At 43.8% G+C, this 21,759-nt stretch overlaps 1 protein-coding gene and 1 long non-coding RNA gene across 12 annotated transcripts in view; one reads left to right on the forward strand and one right to left on the reverse strand.

The window, feature by feature from the left end:
* Window positions 1-772: 772 nt before the first annotated feature.
* The window catches only part of LOC133162487 (uncharacterized), an 88,392-nt gene continuing 67,405 nt past the window's right edge, over window positions 773-21,759 (reverse strand). For 7 of the 11 annotated variants that reach the window (XR_009716231.1, XR_009716235.1, XR_009716239.1 and 4 more), the window contains 5 exons: window positions 21,051-21,172; window positions 20,760-20,826; window positions 18,285-19,533; window positions 4,973-5,148; window positions 773-1,780 (listed from right to left, as the gene is read on the reverse strand). This is a non-coding gene — a long non-coding RNA (uncharacterized LOC133162487). Of the gene's footprint in view, window positions 1,781-4,725; window positions 5,149-18,284; window positions 19,633-20,759; window positions 20,827-21,050; window positions 21,173-21,759 lie in introns of those variants that run through there. The other 4 variants (XR_009716240.1, XR_009716234.1, XR_009716236.1 and 1 more) reach the window with 4 other exon arrangements.
* The window catches only part of LOC133162486 (metabotropic glutamate receptor 4-like), an 88,145-nt gene continuing 73,277 nt past the window's right edge, over window positions 6,892-21,759 (forward strand). The window contains exon 1 of the mRNA XM_061291697.1: window positions 6,892-7,419. The gene's annotated coding sequence lies outside the window, so the exon portion shown is untranslated. The remainder of the gene's footprint in view (window positions 7,420-21,759) is intronic.

The raw sequence follows: 21,759 nt of genomic DNA on the forward strand, positions 1-21,759 counted from the left end.
AACCAAAGCCAATATTAAACATAGCAAACGGTATATTATCGACTTATTGGTTTAAAAGAATGTTGCAGTGGGTTGTCGTTTCGAGTCAGCGGTTTCAGCACCGCAGGTAATGGACAGCGCCACTTTAAACATCAACAAATGATGGCTCACATGACTAATAACTTGATCTCCTTAGCTTTAAAAGGTACGGGCAGATGACTGTTTTGGTTGATGTTAATTTTTTAGAAAATTTTAGATCGGTTTTTTTAGTAGTTTAAAGCGCATTCTCATTGGTGTTTAAACAACCACGTGTCATAAAGAGATGAACCAGTTTAAGAACGTCGAGTGACTCTTGCCAGCTTAACGATTAAAAAAAAAAAAAAATCTTAGAAGGGCAGGAAAACTCTCTAAGCGACTACTTACAGACTTTCCCGACCTATCTAGCAAATATTTCTCCAAAAGGGACAAGTGACAAACCCAAAAAGTTTTCATTCATTATGAACAGTTCAAATTGCAACACAAAACCTTTAGGCTTCTGCTAGAGAGCAAAAAAATGTAAAGAAAAGCCTACGTGAACCTTTGTGAACTTTTTGGGGTGTTAGAGGCACTTTAAATGCTAGTAGGCGGGCGCAAACTTTCATTTAACACGAGTTTACATGTGATTGGGTCACTCTGAACACAACCACCTCCACGATTATAAGAGGTGGTGAACACTTGTGCAACCACATCACCTTGTCTTTTCTTGCTTCATTTTTTGAAATCCAAATGGACACAATGCATTGCATTCAATTTTACAGGTTACACAATTTATTGTATGTGCGTTGTGCGCCACTCTAAAAGCTTGGTGTCGAGAGCATTTGGCATGTGTGTGTATTTTTGAGTTATTGAGACGACTGCTGTTGAGAAACATTAGAAAATCTGGGGAATGAAAAATGTAATTAGAGGCAAGTGATGCCCCCGGGTGGCTGCAGCAGTAAATATGCAAACATAATTAAACTGCAGTGGTAATGCTTCTAAAACAGTGAGTGCCACGGGAGGAAAGCCAAAGGTTTTACTTGCTCTTATTTTGTGCATACGGTTATTAATCCTGCGCTTCACTATTTAATGCATGCTGCATGGTTTTTACTTTTTCAAATACAATATTTGTTTTTTGTCTTGTTTTCCTTGAAAAATACTTTTTCTTTGAAAATATTTGACTTATTGCTGAAAAAAGTCTTTTTCTCTTGATTTTTTTTGGCAGGGGGATACAAAGAGTATATATCCATTTTTCTTGGAAAAATAAGACTTCCATTGAGGAAAAGGGTTTTTTCTTTCAAACTAGTTTACTTTTATACTATAAAATCTTTAATGTCATAAAACGTCACATAGAATTGTTACACTGTACCTTCACAATTGTGTTTTTGCAGTTCACGATGGCGTATGGTGGGTACACTTGCAGACACCCAGATGAAAGTAAAACAAAAATAAAATAAACCAGCAATCGTATTTACCCACAGAACAGTGATCAATCCAATCTTCATCACACGTAAATTCATAAGCATTGACTGTGCTTGTGTGCGCAGATGTTATTTGGCTCTTTCTTTTTCGCTCGAATAGGGCGAGTGGAACCTTGACAGAGTTGAAATAAAAATATATGTACATAATGGGGTCATACTCAAGCGGCTGCGGCGCTGCTTGCACTTTGACGATGCACAGTTGCTACGGCAACCTCCTCTCTCTGCTGTCTGAGCCGTCCGTCCACACGCTAGGAGAAACTGGATGGACAGGATGGCGTCGAAGTCCATCTGTCCAGAGGGGGGCGCTGATCTCATTCAAAACAGAAACTCAACAACATTAACACACATTGTACTACACCACTAACACTAAACTACTACTACTACTACTACTACAACTAACAAACTGAATTCGACATCACACTGTCTAAGTCATTTTCAGGTGACAGCAAGTGGCAAAATGGCCAAAACATTTTTGTCCCCCTCCTGCTTAAGTCAAAGTCCACAAACACAAAATTAAGCAGAGTGCCATATTTACCAGATGTAAAGAACATATCTTTGCAAACATTTTTTTTGTCTTGACTTCTCCTTTAAGATTTCCTTTACAACTCTTATTTAAGAAATTAAGAAATGTGCTAGAAGTGACTTGGCAGCATAAGCGTACCGTGAAAACAGAGTGACCCGATCATCAGAGGAATACTATTAAATGTCAATTCAAGCTCAGGATAGAACCACACGCAATAATGTAGTAGCATTTGATTTCGGGCTCATCCTGAATGACCAGAGAATGGATTTCATTGTTAAGTCGAAGCCTGGAAAGGTATTAGCGACATTAACCTTTTTCTTTAAATATGCACTTTAACGACCTGGGAAACGAGCAGGAGATTGTTGTTGCTGTGCCTGCGGCCAGAGAGGTGATTGCCTGCTTTCTTTCAACCCTGCAAGAGAAGCACTTTGCTGGTGTCTTGTGATTGTTTGCGCCGCCTCTTGATGGACACCAGCGTTTGCTAAAAGCTACCAGCATAAAAAAAATGCCTTTTTTTATATTCAATTTGGATTTGATTCTAAATGACCGAAGTAATGTCACATCAACATTTTGATTTGATTGCACACATTGCTCATTCAAGACTAAATTGTCCAAAAGGTGTGCCGATGAGTGTGAATGATTGCTCATTTGCCCTGCGATTGGCTCGCAATCAGTCCAGAGTGCCTCATCTAAAGTCAACTGCGATCGATATGAGGTCTAACGCAATGAAACATTTATATATTGATCCCAGTTCATAAAATCTACAGTGGATCTGTCAATGGATATAAGAATTCTACACACCCTTGCTCACATGGTAGGTGTTATTAAAAATGTATTTACGTCTAGTAATATGAGCTACAACATGTCAGTTGGGTAATTAAAAAAAAGGAAAAAAAATCATATATTTTTATTTATTTTACATTCTATACACGCACACGTATTGCTTTTTCATCCCACCAGGGGCTGCTCTCACCATGTTGTTTCTTTCTCACGCCAGCCAACAGAATCCACATTTGCAGATGCTAAATCAATACAAATGACAGCAGGATGCGTGTAATAGCGCATGATACAAGTAGCACACCTGGCTGCTGACAGCTGCCCATCTGCCCACAACAACAAACAATAACATTTTTCTCCATCCACCCTCATAAAAACATCATGGCCAAACTACAGTGTGCAGCCAGCCACTCACCCACCCACCCAGTGAAGATGGATAGTTTTGACGTTCAAGCACATTGAACATCCACACGCTGATACTTAATTGCCTGTTGTTATGATGCGGCGCAGCCACAGAAGGACGGGATGGGATTGAATTTCATGTTACAGTAAGCCAAGAAAGACAGTTGTCAATGCATTGAACCTTTGTTTGATTGTACGCCCGTACATCGAAGGTCATCGCTTTGAATTTGGATTACAAGAGAATTCAAGTGACAGATGAGCAAGTGTGTATTTAAGATATACCGATCATTTAAAATACTCAGTGAACCAAAAAGGCATGTTTTGGAGCTCAGTTAGGCCTGGCTGATACGTGGACGTTACCGATTTGTTTGTTCGGGTCATTTTATTGTTTTGGTAATGTTGTAAGAAGAATTTGAGATGATTTGGGGATTTTTTTCAACTATTAATAGAAGCAAATGTTGTGCCACCATGAGTTCAATGTTAGATGAAACCGAACCTGTCGAAAAGCAGTGCAACATGTTGGCCACAAAGTTTGTTGAAGCTGAAGGACACACAGGTCATTTGACGTTCCTGTGGGGTACTTTGTTTGCCAGCTTGATTGAAAGAAGTAGAAAATCATTCAGTTTTCCTCCTCTAGAGTTAAATTGAAGTGACCAGAAAAGAAAAATCCCAAGCTGTCGCAGGCAGCTCAACGTTTGGCCTTCCTAATGAATCACACCACTAGATGAGAGAACCTTTTGAACTGGAGAATTTATACTCTGAGTAATTCCCATTATGTGTCCATGAAATGAGCAGCGTCTGGGGGCAGGTGATTACGCCGTCCGGGGATTCCGAGAGTGACTGGAATTAACGCGGCTTTCCATTCTCTCCACCCCGTGGCTAATTGAAACAAGGAAGCTGAGCTGCCGGGATTGGAAGGCGTGAAAATGTCCTATTCAGTGCAGGCACTCCCAGGGAAAACAGTGCATGAATATTCATTTTTCGACTCTTGCCATTGGGGTGGTACCCTCGAAGCTTCCGCTTTTGTGCCCTCTACACTTTTATAGCACCTTTAAAATAAATCTTGTAAAAATTGCACAGGTCAAAATAAGGCCGCCATAAATCTCATAAACGCTGCGAAGGTTAAAACAAGACTACCGTAAATCCCGTAAAAGCTGGTTAAAATGAGGTTCCCATCATTCCCAACCATGCTGAACAAGTTACAAGAGGAGTATGGATAGTGGAAAAGCTGCGAAAATGAAAGTATGACTCAAGTCAACCCTGTAAAACTGGCACAGGTCAAAATAAGGCTAACTTAAAAATAAAATGAATAAAATAAACATCTTAAGAGCTTGGGTTGGTCACTTCATGTTTTTCTCTTATCAGGGTTTGTTCAAAGTTCACCAAATGTTCTCTGAGGTGAACGTGCATCCGCGACCTTTACTGACACTCGCAAACATTCCTCCCTTCAGTGAGATACCCCGCTTAAGATAGGTCATAAAATCTACATGGATAAAAAGAGCTACCGTCATTTTCGTTCATAAAAAAGATGCAGGTTACAGCAGTGCGTTACGGTGTCATTTTGTGTCGATATTTTTATTCATTTCATTATTTACAGTTGCTATCAGTGAAAGTACAGATAAGTGCCAAAGTTCAGGTAAAATTATGACGACTGCAAATCTTGTAAAATCTCCTCAAGACTTCTTCAAATCTTGTAAAAGTCCCGAGGTATGCATATCGAAATAAAGCGATAATAAATTCTGTCCGGGGGCGCACTGGTTAGCGCGTCTGCCTCACAGTTCAGACGTTTACCTACCTGTGTGGAGTTTGCATGTTCTCCCCGAGCCTGCGGCGCTTGGCTTTCCTCCCACATTCCAATAACGCTGATTGCAGATGGTTGTTCATCTCTGTGTCTCTGCGATTGGCTGGCAACCAGTTCAGGGTGTCCCCTGCCGACTGGCCGATGACTGCTGGGCTAGGCTCCAGCATGCCCTGTGGGGACAAGTGGCACGAAAAAATGAATGAATAGAAGGATGGATAAATTGTGATTGTTAAAAAGGCTTCCCAAAAAAGTACAAGCTGTGCTGGTTCTACTAAAATCACAGTGAATTCGGAAAAAATTGCACATTGAACGAAGACTACCACAATCCAATGAATTACGCAGGTCAGAACAGAGTTAGCGAAAAGCAGCAAAGAGGATAAGACAGCATTACATCCACGGAAAGTCATGTCAATGAAAACAAAGCTAGTTTAAATCCCCTAAACTGCAGAGATGAAACTAAAACTCCCGTTGAAATTGTGCAGGTTCTATTTGTGAGTCTGAAAACACAGTCCCAGTGCATTGTGGGATAACAAAAACACATCTAACATTTAGTTTCATAACAGGAACAAGTTGGCAGTGTGTTTTAGTTCCATGGCATCCCCCAGATTGCGGAACGCGCACATCACTCATGAATATTCAGCAGCTAGGCTGCCTCAAAGGAGAGCAACGTGGAGAAGAGTGCAGCGCTTGAACCGCCACGTTGCCCACTCCAGAGGTGTGACCCGCAGAGTGGAGCGAGGTCCTCATCTACTTGAGACGAATAAACGCCTCCCTCAAATGAATCTTTCCCTATTCCAGTGACTGAGAAAAAAACAGGGAGTAAGCGTCCGATTGTTCACATGGCAGCCTTACAGAGTTAATTGATGAGTCAATTTTGTTGCCAACCGAAACAGCAGAGGATGGAGGAAATTGTGTTTGAGATGGAGAAAAATGGAAGGAATTCATCTGTAAAGAGTTCCTCCATGCAGCTCTGAAGTTAAATGTGGATGATTGAACCACGTTGGACTAAAATGTCTGCTTGTTACCTGCCATTTGACTTCCCTTTCTTTTCCTTCCTTCCTACCACCCCAATTTTTATTCACACATGCATCACACTTACACCCTTCCCTCACTGAAACATCTTCCTTTCCCTTCTTCTTAACTACGAGCCTCTTTTCACCTTCCTTCCGCTCAGATGATCTTTTCCTTCTTGACTTCCTTCCTTTATATCTTTCTATTGGACCTTTGCCCCTTCACCTTTACCTCCAATTTCCTAATTTCTGCCTTTGTTCCTTCTGTCGCTGATCTCTCATCTGCTTTAAATTCATGCATCCTTCCTTCTGTGGCTTAAGTAGTCTTTCTTTCTTTCTTTCTTTCTTTCTTTCTTTCTTTCTTTCTTTCTTTCTTTCTTTCTTTCTTTCTTTCTTTCTTTCTTTCTTTCTTTCTTTCTTTCTTTCTTTCTTTCTTTCTTTCTTTCTTTCTTTCTTTCTTTCTTTCTTTCTTTCTTTCTTTCTTTCTTTCTTTCTTTCTTTCTTTCTTTCCTACAACCCCAATTTTTTTCCCCTCAGACATTGCTTCCTTCCTATCATTTTCCTTCTCTACTTTCCTTCCGTCTCTTTATGTACAGCACTGCTTAAAAACACTTTCTGAATGATTCTCTGTCAGTTTTTGCCATTTATCATGCTATACCTGGAAAAGAATAAAGGTCTTTTTTAAATGTGGATTGGTCGTGGATCCAGGTATGCGCACCTGTAACAAAACACACATTAAAACAGGAAAACACACTTTTGCGCATGTGTTGTTTGTGTGTGATATTGGGCATGTTGCACAAAGTGTGAGTTTTTCCTCACACTGATTGGACTTGGTATCTTCGTCATGCTTTACGCACAAGGCGCAACGCACCACGCGCAACGCACCACGCGCATCACCCGCCACCGCGCACTCACTCAGTCATTCCACGGCGTGAGATTACCGAACAGCAGGCTTGTCTTCCTCACGGACGCAACGATTCCACTTCATTTATCTTAATTGACAGAATAAAGGGGGCGGTTACATCTGCTGCGTTATCCCTGCCGAAGCCGCGTTTTAACCCAAATAAGGGGTAAAGCTTGGGGGCTGTTATCGCCGAACATTCACTAATCTGCCATCAACACCTTCGCCGTCTCTCCTACTCGGGGTGCAGTTCGGCGCAGATAAGAACGCCGCGTGTTGGTCCGTGGAGCATCAATCACGCGCGGGGAAAATCCACCAACGGGAGAAGAAAAAAGAAAAAGAGGCAACCTCGCTTGGTTTGCATCGTGTGCCCCCCCCCCCCCACCCCCCTCCCTCCCTAGTCAGCCACCCACGATTCAAGTTGCAGACTTTTCAGCACCACTTCCCCCGGTGTACAGAGCTCTGTGGATTTCCTCGTGGATACTACGTGGAAGACCCACGCTGAGGACCGCATTGGAAGAAAAGCGGTGGTAAGTGCTGCACCACGTTACTATCGCAACCTGCAAACAAACAAATTGCTTCTTTTACGCTTTAAAGTCTGGAGAAGAAAATGATCACGAAATGGACGCGCTTTGAGGACTTGTGCCACTTGTACATCAATGCGTGCTGCGCGACGCCCAACTGCGCTTGTTGTTGCATGTGTGCTTTCAAAAGGTGCATCGTCTTGTCTGCATGCGAGCATCCCGCGCTGCAGAGGCGCCTCAAGCACCCCCCCCCCCACTTACTCCCCCCCGCAACAAAAATTCGATTAAAACACGCTCAATAAATATCAGCCTAGAGTTGGAGCGTTAAAGGTATAGCAACAGCTGGTGCACATCAGCAGAGCAATATGCACTGCCCCCCCCTCCCCCCTATTCATCATCTCAATAGCCCTGACACAAGTTGAGTCATGTAGAGAAGCACCTTGGCCAATAGTAAAATGAGTCTTATAATATCTTACAATTGTGGAAACGCGAGGATGAGCGCAATTCCTTCACCCTCTTGTGTTTGTGTGTATGCGCCTCCTGACAGTGGTGGGGATGATGATGCTGGTGCCCTCCACCCCCATCCCCCTCCTCCACTTCTTCTTCCTCCAGCAAACTTTAATAGGGCACTTAAAGCTTGCACGCCTCTTGATGCAGCAGCATTATTTAGTTGTAGTAGATGCTCGAGCGGTGCACATTAGGTTATGCGGTCATTGCACCGTAAGCAACACGACACCGTGACAACACCGCCGTGTTAATATCGGCATCTGCGCCCGCCCGGGTCGAGGAGCTCCCCGCGGCCTTTTATTGCAGGGACCAAAGATTAGCTTTGTGCCGTGTTATTCTCACAGCTTCAATTGGATGGTGAAGGAAGGTAGTGGCGCAAATAGTTCATTGTCCGACTCAACTAGCAGTGTAATTAACCTAAGGCTCTGACTCGGCGAAAAAACAAAAAAAAAAACGGGAGGTTTTTAAGTCACTCTCTTGCGGTCTACCATATGTGACATCTCGGGTTCTACCCGGTGAGTAATATTATGCTTGAAACGTCTGCTGCGGCTTCCACTGACTTTTTTTTTGTGTGTGCTTTTGCCTTATCTGCTACTCCAGTGCAACGTCAGCAAAAAAAAAAAAAAAAAAAAATCCTTCCAGTACAGCCACAAGGGTCAGGGTTGATAATAAAAATGACTATTTTGTAAATGAGAAGAGTTGGCCTAGCAAGAGTGCACCGACTGCATATTTGCTGTTAACGATCAGGAGAACCTCCAATTTAGCCTGGTGGACATCCAAGTTGTTCTAATTTCAGTGTAAAGCGAAAGAATCCAGGCTTTTTTTTTTGCATATTTGATCAGATCGCTGAGCAAGCACTGATGTTCACTGTACTATATAGAAAGTCTGCTGATATTCATCACAACCTCCCAATTGATCTTTCTTCGACTTCCAAGATGTTCTTCCCCCAACGTTAAGCGAATTAATTCACATCCACCCATTTTGCACAGTATATTATGAGCGATGTGGACTGACCCGACAGGAGATTTTATATGTAGCCCGCATACAGCGCATGCTGTGGTCATGTGACTTTTGAAATGTCTTCTGTTGGCTTGATACAGGGGGGTGTCTGGAAGTAGAGCATCAAGTCAACATCTCAAGCCCGTGTGGGTTGCAAATTGGCCTTTCACATGAGTTGTAAGATTTTGAAGTCAATTTTCCAATCTGTGTGTCAATCTCTTGACCACAGTGATTTTCAACTCGACTTAGGTCCGTGCTTTGGCTAGCTCATTCATTTTGGATCTCAAGTGTTGCTAAAGTGCCTCCAGCGGAAGAAGAAGTAAGACGAAGAAAACAGCCTAAAGCGTGATGCTCTGCCACCATCTCAACATTGCTGTGCTGCCTCAGGTGATGATTCATCATGTTGAGGCAGAAAAAAATCAAATAAAAACACCCTCCCTACCAGTGAATTTAGCAGGATGACAATACTTTGGCCCAAATAAATGTGTTGCATAGAGATCTTCACACATCATGTCACACCTTGACTTCCAAATAGAAACGCCTTTTCCACTCTCGGGCTCATGCACTCACTTGCAGCACATAAAATACAGATTACCAAAAACACATCTGTGGTCAAAATCCCACGAGACCTTGGTTATTCCCTTTACAAAAACTCCAACTGGAAATAGGAAGCGAGTGTGTGCGTGTGTGTGTGTGCTTCCTTCTCCTACTGCCAGACACCATCTGCTCAGCAGGGAGCTTTTCCAAACAATTTCACTGCAAAAAAAAAAAAAAGGAGGTGAATCAGACACATGGACGCACTACAAACAACCAGCTCTGGTGGTTGGTTTCCCAGAACAGCTCCATTCATCACATACCAAAATAAATACAACACTCTTATTAAGTTATTTCACACACACACTGACGCAGTACAGTACATCTGTCATAACACTATTAATAATAAAACATAATGGTATTCGCGCATAGATTATACACAGTGACTCTTCGAAGCAAAATTTCCCCCGTGCAGTTGGAAACAATGGAAATATAATTAAAGTTGTGCCATGACTTCCACCAGCGCACTCCATTGTTTTGTGCTTTCTGCAAAAAAAATACCCTTAAACAGGAATATTTTCTGCACCAAGCTTTACCGCTAATTCATGAGGTGGGCTTTCCTATCTCTGTGTTTGAAGTGAGCCACAGAGGTGAGCCGCTGCTCCTTTGCATTGAGAGGAGCTGGATGATGTGGCTTGGGGATCTGATTAAGATGCCTGCTGGACGCCTCCCTGGTGAGGTGGTCTGGGCAGGTCCCACCGAGACCCTCGGGATGACGCTTGAGAGACTAGGTCTCCTGGCTGGCGTGGGAATGCCTTGGGATCCCCGGGATGAGCTGGACAAAGTGGGATAAGCGATAGAAGATGGATGGATGGATGGATGGATGGATGGATGGATAGATGGATGGATGGATGGATGGATGGATGGTGAGTGAGAAGTGGCATTGTCATTGCCTGGCTTACATCTGGTGAGCCACATACGACAGTGACGTCGTCCGACAAGTATTCATTTCAGGCGTCACCTGACTCGTATTTTGTAGCTGACATTTCATTAATGTTGAAATATTGTGTAACTATTATAGGTTTTCAGGTTATTAACAGAAGAGGGGAAACAACAGCGGGGAGCGGCGCAGCACAAGAAGACTAATGTGCGTCGCCTGAGTCATCGTAGACACACATAAACACACACATACACACACACACATATTCTTCCTTGGGCAGCGTTGTGTGAAATGGAGTGTGAAATGAGTGCACTTAACATCCCTGCTGTGGATTATACACATTATCTTACACCGGGGTTCAAGAGCATCTTTGCCTGCGAATGTGCCTCCCAGTTCCATTTGTTTCCACGCGTGTCCATTTAAGTTCCCAACATGCCTCAGTCCATTTGTTAAACAAGTTTGTTACACACCTGAGTGCAGCCACGCCGCTGACTTTTGCACATTCAGGCTCTGATTTACTAAGATCCCAAGTAAATCACTTTAATGGTTTGTTGGCAACCACTGGCGGAGCTGGGAGCGGGGGGGTCTCCAAGGGCACTTGCCCCTTGAAATGTTCTTGGGCCACCGGGGTGCCATGCCAGATAATTGACTTTTGGATATTTTCCAATTCTTCCACATTCTCTCCAGTCATGAATTTATAATAAATAGTGAATCTTTACCAGTATATACTTTTCGGGTGCTTGTAATTTGCTGGGGGCGGGGGGCCTCCAAGGGCACTGGCTTCTTAAACTGTTCTTGGACTCACAGTGTGCCAGCCCAGATAATTGACTTTTGGATAGTTTCCAAATTTTCTACATTCTCCCCAGTAATGAATTCATAATAAATAACGAACTTTAACAGTATATATTTTTTGGGGTGTTTGTATTTTATTCTTATTTTATTTTATTCAGACTCCGCTGCAACAATATTGAATGCATTACAGTCTTCAGGTCGACTACTTTGTGAGATGAATGCAAAACAGTATCTGGAATGTCAGTGACATGTGTCACAGTGACGCTGGCGTGATGGAGACGCAATTTATTTTTGCTGCTGTGTGATTGAGCCATGACTGCTAAAATGGAAGCTCCCGATGGAATGCGCACATATGGTCCTTTTTCAAAAGAGCACCAGTGAGGTACACGGAGTAATAATAACATGGCACTTGTTCACTTCTTTCCACCTCTGAATGTGGGTGCAACTGGATGAGTGGAAGAGATGAGTGAGCACGTTGCATGCACACACACACACCTTCCATTTCAGATCAACCTCTATAGCTTCATGTGAATAAAAGTAAAATCCTATTATATAACTCATCACATTATTTCAAATGAGGTACAGTTGTGGCTTAAATGATTTCTAAAGGTGGCAAGGAGGCACACACACACCCATGCACACACACAAATACAAACACACAGGTACACACCCTGTGCTGTGGTTTCTTGCTCGGCCAATCAATTGCAGTTGCGACTGCCTGTACGTCAGACAACATTTGGTCATCCATCAACAACACTTTCACCAAAATCAGCTCGGGTGTACCAAACGAACATCCGGCTTGGGCGGCTAACAGCACCAGCCGACCTAGTCGGCCACGCCTCTACAATCCAACTGAACTCCCGAGCCGAACTCATCTGCAACGTCGATATTGCAATTACGGATCCAATTTGTTTGCACACCTGTTCATTTAGTCACGCTGGATTTATAATTAATGCAAGATGTCAATGAAGGAGGAAGAGGGTGAAATCAAGCTGAGGGAATGAACGTGTGCGTTCCCTGCGGCTTCTCGCGACGCAGCGAATAACAGAGTTGCATTTGCCAACCAACTTTAGAAATGATGACTCAAGATAAAGATTTGCGTTTGATGCATGCAGGTCAGAGACTGCTGTCTAAATGAGCTCTTTAACGATGAAATATGCATCAGTAACAAATACGTCAAAAAGAAAATGTAAATGTGACACGCTTATCATGGCACAGCAACTATCAGCATCCACACACATGCATATTTTCCATTGCTCTAATCCTCGCGTGGGTATCATTAAGAGCGGCATCCCCCAAAATAAAATCTATCAATAAGTGCTATATCTTCCCTGCATAAAAGGCAAAACCCCCATTTGAGTTGAGCAAATACCCGCAGCATCAAGCGCATCCACCTACAGGCAGCGTACAAAAGCATATGTGCGTGCTTGTTCAGAAAATGGCACATGCTCAGGGAGCGAGCGAGACGCCTATAGCGCACCGCATGGACTGGATGGAGGTCCACTATACACATGCATAGCTGCTTGGATGCACGGGATGGAGGGCGGTTGGGGTGGTGCGCGAGGACCACGGGTGCTTGCTAGATCCTGCCGGCCTCCGTGAGCATTTTTGCGTGTCCCCCTCCCCTCCTTTCAGGGGGCCTGTGATGCGGAGGCAGGTTGAGCTGCGGGATTAATGAAAAGCTCCATCTTAGTCGTGAAAAGAGCATTTTCACAATCTATTTAACACCCTGCATGCCAAAGGCTCGCATTAGACACTGTTGACTTGCAGTCGCCTACAGCGTTGTGTTGTGATGCGTTCACCGCCGCCGATGGGATCGTCAGTGGGAAGGCTGCTCGCCCCCTCCCCACACCAACATCGCCATCATCAACCCTCCTCTACACATTCTAGCCCACTGAGTCTTCACGCATTTGTCACATTCATGGTCGGAAAAAAAAGTCATTCTCTCTCACTGGTGTGGAGTCTTGACACACAACTTGAAGTCAAAGGGAGTGATTGGCGAAACAAGCATGAATGATGCTGCCCTGGGCTGCAATGTCCTTTTGGGGATGCGAGCCTGCCGGCACTGTGGCCCCAAAAAGACGGCAATCTGAGGTCTGTGGAGATTGTAGACAAATGGAGACTAAGATTTTATCTTGCAACAATGCCAGACTGCGGTGATTCCGGAGAAAAAAGATGGAATACTTTTGAGCTGATTACTCAAGGTTTCAGCATTTCAAAAAGAACTGCAAAATCTTGAATGGGTCATTCAGTGTAAAATATATACAACTTTTTTCATTATTTGATGTATTATTTATTATTATTATAATTTTTTGCGCCTCAGTCCTCTTGGAGGTACATTTTTGAGTTATGTGGCTAACATACAAAGAAACAATATCCGCCTCCATCCAGCTTGGCGGCGGTAATAAGGCACTGTAAATCATCAGGCACTACATTGTGTAGGTTGAAGTCAACTGGACCTGAACTCGGAACCACCCAAGCATTTCTCCATAGGACAGAATTAGCGGAGGTAAGCGCACAACAACAACAAAACAGAGGGCTCAACCAATGCCAGTACTTGCGGAAACTTCAAGTCACCGTTGTTGTTTTCGTGCCATTCTGATTGGCTGAAGGTAGACGGGTTAATTGATATGGACTGAGCTGAGCTCTTAAGGGCTTTCTGTGTTTCCATCTGGGCGGCCGTGTTGACCTGCAGCGGAATGAGTGAGCAATGAGTGCTCCATGTTGTTCCGGCGCTGGTGAATTATTCAACACAAACAGTCGCGATTACGTATTGACTGCACACACCCAAGGGTCACGGAGGGCCGGGTGCATCGGCAACGCAGTGAGGCCGGGGATCACCGGACTGTTCATGAAAGGTATTCCTGGAAACGCTCTTTTGGCTGCGTTGCCTATTTCTGTCCCCCTGGGCGACTGGCCGGCGAACATCTTGCAGCTCTTACAAGGCTGTTAAAGATTCGGTGGGACACACCGACACGATCCCTCCGCCGCCACCGCCCACATGGAGCTCGCCCACAAAGCTCTGAATGCAATCACGACTTCTCTGGATGTCAGCATGAATTAGTGTAACCCTCACAGCCGTCCCCCCACCTCCCAAAACACACACACACACAGGGTCATGACTGAAACCAACCACGAAGGCGTAGTGGGGCAAAACTAACAAACACTCTGGCCATCTCTGCAACGACTGACCTCAGGGAAGATTTTGTACAATGTGGCCAAATTATGCAATTAGTGGTTTCTTAAACAACAGAGACTAATCAACTAGCCCTAACCCGGACGACCAATGAACTACTCAACCAAGCACCTAACCAAGCAACTAACCAAGCAACCAATCAAGCATGCAACCAACCGACCGACCAAATGAAGGTTAGAAGCAACTCAAAGCCTAGCTCTAAAATGTCACTCAAATTCTTTTTCTGAAGCAGAACACAACATGGACAATGCATACCTGATCTCAACCATGAAAGGATGGCTATATGGCGCATGCTCAGGGTCTTGTATTCACAGCTCTATTCAGATGCATCTACAAGGTCTCCCAACAGATTTTTATTGTTGTGGTGTAGTCAAGGGCCCGTACAACAGATGTTGTACATGAGCTGTTGTCCAAAAGATGTAGCTCTGTTATATTGAAACGCAACTGTTTTTCAGAAACCCTGTTGCTTTTCGTATGAGCTCCATGCCCTAAAACTCTGTCATGCCACAGTGGCAGTGGGCCTGTCCCAGTGCTGGTCCCCCCCCCTCCCCCCGTCAAAGTAAAATGTCAGGATGGAGAACTGGACCTGACAGCTCTCCCCGGGGGAGACTAAGTGGTGTCAACCTGTTGCTGGCAACGTGATGATGAACAACTTTCATTAAAAAAAAAGAACAGCGAGGAGCCGGATGTCCTCAGTTTTAACGTCACATAGACAGGAACCCTTGAGGTCCAAACAAGAAGAGAAGCCAAATATGTCACTGCCGTGTCCAGATGAATAATTTACTACAACTCCGATCAGAAGCGAAAGCAAAGGTCTCATCGTTGCCGGATACTCTGAAAGCACTAACTAACTAACTAACTAACTAACTAACTAACTAACTAACTAACTAACTAACTAACTAACTAACTAACTAACTAACTAACTAACTAACTAACTAACTAACTAACTAACTAACTAACTAACTAACTAACTAACTCGCCCAAACGCCCACCAACCAACCAACCAACCAACCAACCAACTACCTAACTAACTAACTAACCAGTTGACTGTATGAATAACTGGTGAGTAGACTGGCTGACTGTCGGTCTTCCTAAATGACTGATTAAGCAGTCAATCAACAATCTAACCTTTGATGAAGTAAGACTTACTGATCATTTCATTACGTAAAAATATAAACAGGAATGGTTACCCACAACCCAGAGAGGTGTCCTGGCTGGTCTTCCCCGATTGGTTGCCTTGGCAAGAACACTAAAAGCTTATTCTTATTAGCAAGCAACGTCGCAACTGTGCAACTGTGATACTGCTTTTGTAAAGTCAAATTATAACATAGCACTGCTTTAAAGCGGCGCTTAGCGGTTTTGACAGTTCCAAATGGCAGAGTCGGAAGCCATTTTGACATTTTAACGTGCGCAACTCAGACGGCGTCATTACATCGTAAACAAGCAAAGAGGCAGGGAAGCCAGAAACAAAAGAATGTTTGAGTCCAAGCATTTGCATTGACATATCGGTTTTTAGGAAACTCAAATTTACCCAAAAACTGATAAACAAACTAACTGACTGATAAATTGACAAACAAACTGGCAGACTAACTAATTGACTAATCAACTATCTGATCAAAGGAGGAATACGCTTACTTCATTTTAGCTAAATTTTGCTGTGGTAATCTTTCCTTTATACTTGGATAAGATCAAAGACAAAGTCGTCTGCCTGCATCCTTATGTGATCACAAGATTTGGAGATGAAAAAAACCAACAGCATTTCCATTGATTAGGGCGAGCAAAGATGCGACATGCTGGCTCCATTAGTGGGCCTTAAATGATGGCATTAGGGACAAGTAAAGGAGCTCGGACTACCTCACAAACACGGCGACAGCGAGAAACCATCAGTAAGTCATTAGCAGCCTAATGAGCGAGAGCGAACGATGTTTTCCCCGTTGCCGTGATGCTGGCGTGTCGCGACTTTGAAACTTTAAAGCGATTGTGAGACTTGGTGACTTGTTTTCTAGCGGCCGCCGGCTTTAAGTGCAGCCGACGATGACGACGCACGTTTTCCCTTTTTAGCGTCAGACACTGGTATCGACACTCTCTATGGCGGTGTTCAATTACATTGATTTTTCTCTCCTCCTTCTGCCTTTGTTCCTCTGCTGGCTTCTTTTTAGAAGCCTTGTAACTGCAGAAGTAAAACAAGTGGAGTCCCTGAAATTATCTTATCAGATAGATAGTCAGGAGAGAGGAAATGAACTGGAAAAAACTTCCAGCATCAACTTAAAGACTCGGTTTACTCGGCGCGGTTGATTGTTTGTGAATGAACTGATTTCCGAAGATTAATGACGCTGTTTAGCTTTTACCTGCTGCGCGATAAGAACAAAAAGCACTGCTTTAGCTATAGACTGTTTCTCTAATAGTCTTCGGAATTGGTCAGTGGGGAGTTGTCAGTGGGCTCCATCCCAATGAAGTGAAAAGAGCACTTATTAGAAATGTATCACAGGAGGCACAATGATGATGGCGGAAACTTCATCATTCTTTGGTCAACTGGGACAATATAATTTAGGGGCACTTCAGACCTTCACCAAGGCCAAATCCGGAAACCTTGCTGAAGAAACCTTGAAAACCTTACCCGGTCTTGAAACCTTAATTTAGACCCTTAATCCCAACGTGACCCCCCCAAGCATACAACGATAAGCAAACATGCCTTTGTCAGTAAACGTATTGTTTTCCCGCAGGATGAAGGAAGGATTTTTGAGGCCGCTCCTCCAGCTGCGTAACGAGAACCCAGTTGCCGGTGCTCAGTGAAGTTTGAAAAGTTCAGCTCTTGATACTGCAGAGACGCCGATACGGCAGAGATGTGACCTCTTTTTGGAATTCAGTACAAACCAACAGCACTTGCGGATCCGCCTGACGGGAAGTGAGGAATTACAATATTGCAGCCCGGGAGCCAAAATGGCAACAATGTTGGGCGCGTTGTTGCATAATGAAGCAACTGAATGGAGGTGTGTTTTCAGGAGATAGCTGTGCACGCATGCACTTTGTGTTCCTGGGTTAATCGTCATTGAGACTTGTCACCCAGATGGGAAAGCATGCCCTTGTTTTCTACCCTAATCCAGTCTGCAAACCCTAATTTGAAAATCTATTAATTCGAGATGCTTCCCAAAGGTATTTGCTAAAAGTCCTACCTTCAGTTTTACCTGTGTTTGTTAGCAATTCCAGTCAACCCAGTTCATCTCCCAATCAGACGTTTCTGATGCCATCCTTGACATCGATCCATCCGCAGCTTTCAGTTGTCGCTCAGGCACTAAAGCGGTCACGAACAATCGTGATGCTTTGCAAGCAGCTCCCTATTTGGCCCAGGTGCCCTACTTTTCAATACTTGGCGGCGGCCCGGAGGCATTCAGTGGGAAAGAACTTCTCTCCAGGGTAGGGGTGGGCGAGGGGCGGGGCGTCTTTGACGGGACAAGAATGCTTTAATCTTGACAGGCAAGCAGGTGAAGCTCAACAGATACAGTAAATCAATGCGAGCGTCTGAGAGGTAGTGGCCTCTCGGATCGACCGGCGAGCTCCCCCAACAACATCCTCGCTTGCGGCTCGCAGCTCTCATGTATGCCGACAACGTTACAGACGGGGAACATAATCAACAGTTAATAGTGGCCGCCCACTCCCAGGCAACAGTTAGAACTCAAACCTTGGCTACTCATAAATTTGAAACCCTAACCTTTGTCTGAAAACGGATCTCTGGGTTACAGCGTCTCCAAAGCAAATTTGTTTCTTGAAGCAGAATATTTTGAACGCCCAGTCCCCGACCCTTTTGTATGTGCGTGGGTTGGTTTTGGTTCTTGTAAATCACAACAAATGGTTCACTATTTGGAACCCTAACTTTGCCTAGAAACATGAATTTGAATGACTAACCTTTATTTTCTTCTGTTAAGATAGAAAGATGCAAAGCGTTGAATCCGACGGACGGGCGGGAAGTTAAGCAATTTCTAATATGCTTCCCTCGTGTCCTGATGTATTCCCTGCGAGGCCTCTTCCATCCAGGAGAAGAAAGGCTCCTTCTCACATTTCATTCCATTTATCTCCTGGTCTGCAATCGTAGTCCTCCATTAGGTCTGCATGGAAAAGTATCCCGTGCCAGGAAATAAAACTAAACAAAACAAAACAACAATGATGAGGGACGTTTCTCCTCATGGCCCAGACTCACAAATGGAAATCTGTACATAATTTGGAAACCATGTAAAAACAACAAATATCCACACATGCTTGAAGAAGAAGTCATGTCGAAAATGTAGTATTCCTTGTTTTATGTTCACCCATTGTGCCCATGCTACAGTATTCTGTTTGTGGAACATCAATAATGCAGAAAAATCCCCCTCTTTTTTGTCTATCTCGGGGGGCGGCCATTTTGGCTCGTAGTGATACATGCTGTCGCCTGAAAACAACATCAGCGCCTCAGGGCTCATGTAACGACTTCACGGCTCACTTGCTTTCTGGGTTTGGTCAGGTGACGCTCACAATCTGCGCCCTTAGGCACTGTGATGTCATTTCCGGTCGCCAGCATGTGTCAGTACAAAGCAAGATGGCCGCCCGCGAAGCAACGCCCTACTTTTGAAAGCCTTATTATGATTTGTAAGCACCTCTTGAAACCCTACCTCTTTTTCGAAGCCCTCACGCATCTTGAAACCTTAATTTGCACTTTTAAACCACAATCCTGGTTTGAAAGAATTTGCAGCCCAAAGCTTTGCGATAATCAATCATTTGAAGCTCGAAACATTGTATGAAACCCTACCCTTGGCTTGAAACCCTCATTTTAAATCCCAAACATCGCTTCAAACATCATTCCAATACAATCAGAGACATTCTTGTTGGTGCAGTCGTCGAGTAAAATGCGCGTTTGATCTAATGTGACGTAGGAAGCTGTTTTTATCGTCATGTGATGAAAGTGTGTGCGTATGCGTCTGCATGTTTCCTCCCCTCTAACCGTGTTTGCTGTGACAGCTGTGGCATGTTGTCACGGCTGCGTACTGGAAATGGCCGAACGCATGCGTGGAAGCAGGCGGGCATGCGGCACTTAGCTGCTGCAAGGTTTGGCAGAGGCGGAACGGCCTTAAGGAATTTTTCGGCGCATCAGAAGACCCCAAGTTGAGTGTTTGTTGTCTTTCTGCATCACACAGAAGGAGAAGACGGCGTGTGGAACAGCTGGCAATGAGGGCTGTCATGATGACTTTACGCAGGCCTACTGGTCGTGGGCGAGCTTCATCTAAATTATGCAAATACGACAGAAGCAAATGTGGAATCGGGGAATATCATTTGTTTTTTGTCTGCCATGTGGCACCCTAATTTCAAGCTTGGAATCTCAACCCAAACTTGAAACCCCAACCCTGACCTAATTAGAAAAAACTAACCCTGTCTTGAAACCTAGCTAGAACCTGAAATCCATATTTTGAAACTTTATTGCTTGTTTAAAACACGAATCCTTCAAAAAAAAAAAAAAAAGCAATAGTTTGAAATGTTAATTTGCAACCCCGCCTCAGGTTTGGAACCTTCATTTTGAAACCCTAACTTGACTATGTGAAAATCATTGACAAATCGCATTGTTGCGGTCATTGCTGCAGCCTGTGTACATATTTCAAACGTAATCCATCCAAACTGTCCATGCAGTTCAAACATGGTGGCAGCCTCACTCGACCACCCACAGCCACCTTCTCATCATTCATGTGCGCAAGTGCACTCCCCATTCATTTTCCTCAGGCAGCCATCCTCCTCCCACCTATTGATCTGCCGCGCAGCGTCAACATACTCGAGTGTCAATTAGACGGGCCCTCCTGCCCATCTGTCGCGGGAGTGCAACTCGGGCAGAAATAAAACCCACGACAAAAGTTTCCCTATGACAGATGCTCACGTCTCACAGGCTGGGAGGCGATGCCATGTGATCTAAATAGGATTCATATTCATAGGCTGAAAACTACAGAGGCCTCTATGGGGGTTTGAAACCTTCATCCTTGTTTGAAACCATAACCCTAGTTCCAGACCCCGGCCCTTGCTTGAGACACTAATCCTAGTTTGACAATCTACTTTAAACCCCTAAACCAGTTTTGAAATCCTAACCCTACTTTGAAACCTTAACTATAGTTAGAAACCCTAATCCTACTTTGAGACCCTATCTTGAAACCCTAACTATACCTTGAATTGCCTGAGTTGGTGTGTAAAAACCCAACTACTAATTGCGAGGTACGACATGCCGCCATGAATGGTATATCATTTTAGGATGCAAAACAACCCTCGTTAAAATGCCTTGCAGGAAGGCCTCTTGTCTGTCAACAAGTTGTTAAATGCAAATTCCAAAATTAACATTCAGTTGAGTTGTACAAAAGAAAGCGGCGCTACCTCTGCATTCACCGGGGATTGTGTTCTTGTTTGTCCGAGGCCAAATCATCTTGACCCTTCTTTGAAACTGTGAATGGAAAGCATCATTTGAAACGTTAACTTGAAACCAACTCCATTCTTTGTCAAAGTGTCAAGCTAACCTTTTAAAACAAAACCTTTCAAGCACTAACCCATCTTTGAGATCCTACTTTAAAAAAACAATCGTACTTTGAAACCCCTAAAACCAACAAGGCCAAAAAGTTGTGAAAATGATACTTGGAGGATTTCCCACTCGAGACATTGAATAGCGACCTTGAAGGTTTCATGCGTTGGTCTTATCTTCCCCCCGCCAGTCAGTCGTTTATCTCCTGCTGGAGCACAAATGTTCTCCAGACCTCCTTGAAGCGTCGACTCTCAGCGCCGCCACATGACTTCTATATCAAAAAGCAAATGACGCCACTCTGTGACAGGTGTGTGGGCAAGGCGCAAACCTTATAAGTGCCTCATGCTGTGCCTTGGTGTGCCCCTTAAAAAAGAAGATGACTTTGTGAGAAAATATCAAATAATATGTATTACCCCAAGTTGTCAGGTTTTTTTTGTTCCACAGTAAAGTTGTCAGTTCGTAAGTTTCTGCAATGACACGTGATTATTTGCCTCGAGCTTTTAAATTTTCTTGAAAAAAAAAATCTAGATCGAATGAAAGCTCTTCTCTTGATATCACTCTTCAAACCGGTAAGCACTTGCCATGCATCTAAAGCACTTTCTTATAAAGCTCATAGACAGACGCGACAAAGGCGGTGATGATAAGGGACATGATGGAGTGCATGGGGAGAATGATTTGAACTTGTCAAGCACTTTGAGTTACAATTTTCTATGAAGAGTGCTCTAGGAATAAAGTTTGGATTGATGGATTGATCATTCGGAGCGTCAAACTTATCTTTTTAAACTCCTACAACATTGCGCACATTTGAAATGATCTTTGGAATTCATTCTTTTACTAGAAGGATCCCAGCGTACTAAT

The sequence above is a fragment of the Syngnathus typhle genome, linkage group LG11, assembly GCF_033458585.1.
Source record: "Syngnathus typhle isolate RoL2023-S1 ecotype Sweden linkage group LG11, RoL_Styp_1.0, whole genome shotgun sequence".
NCBI classification, from domain to species: Eukaryota; Metazoa; Chordata; class Actinopteri; order Syngnathiformes; family Syngnathidae; genus Syngnathus; species Syngnathus typhle.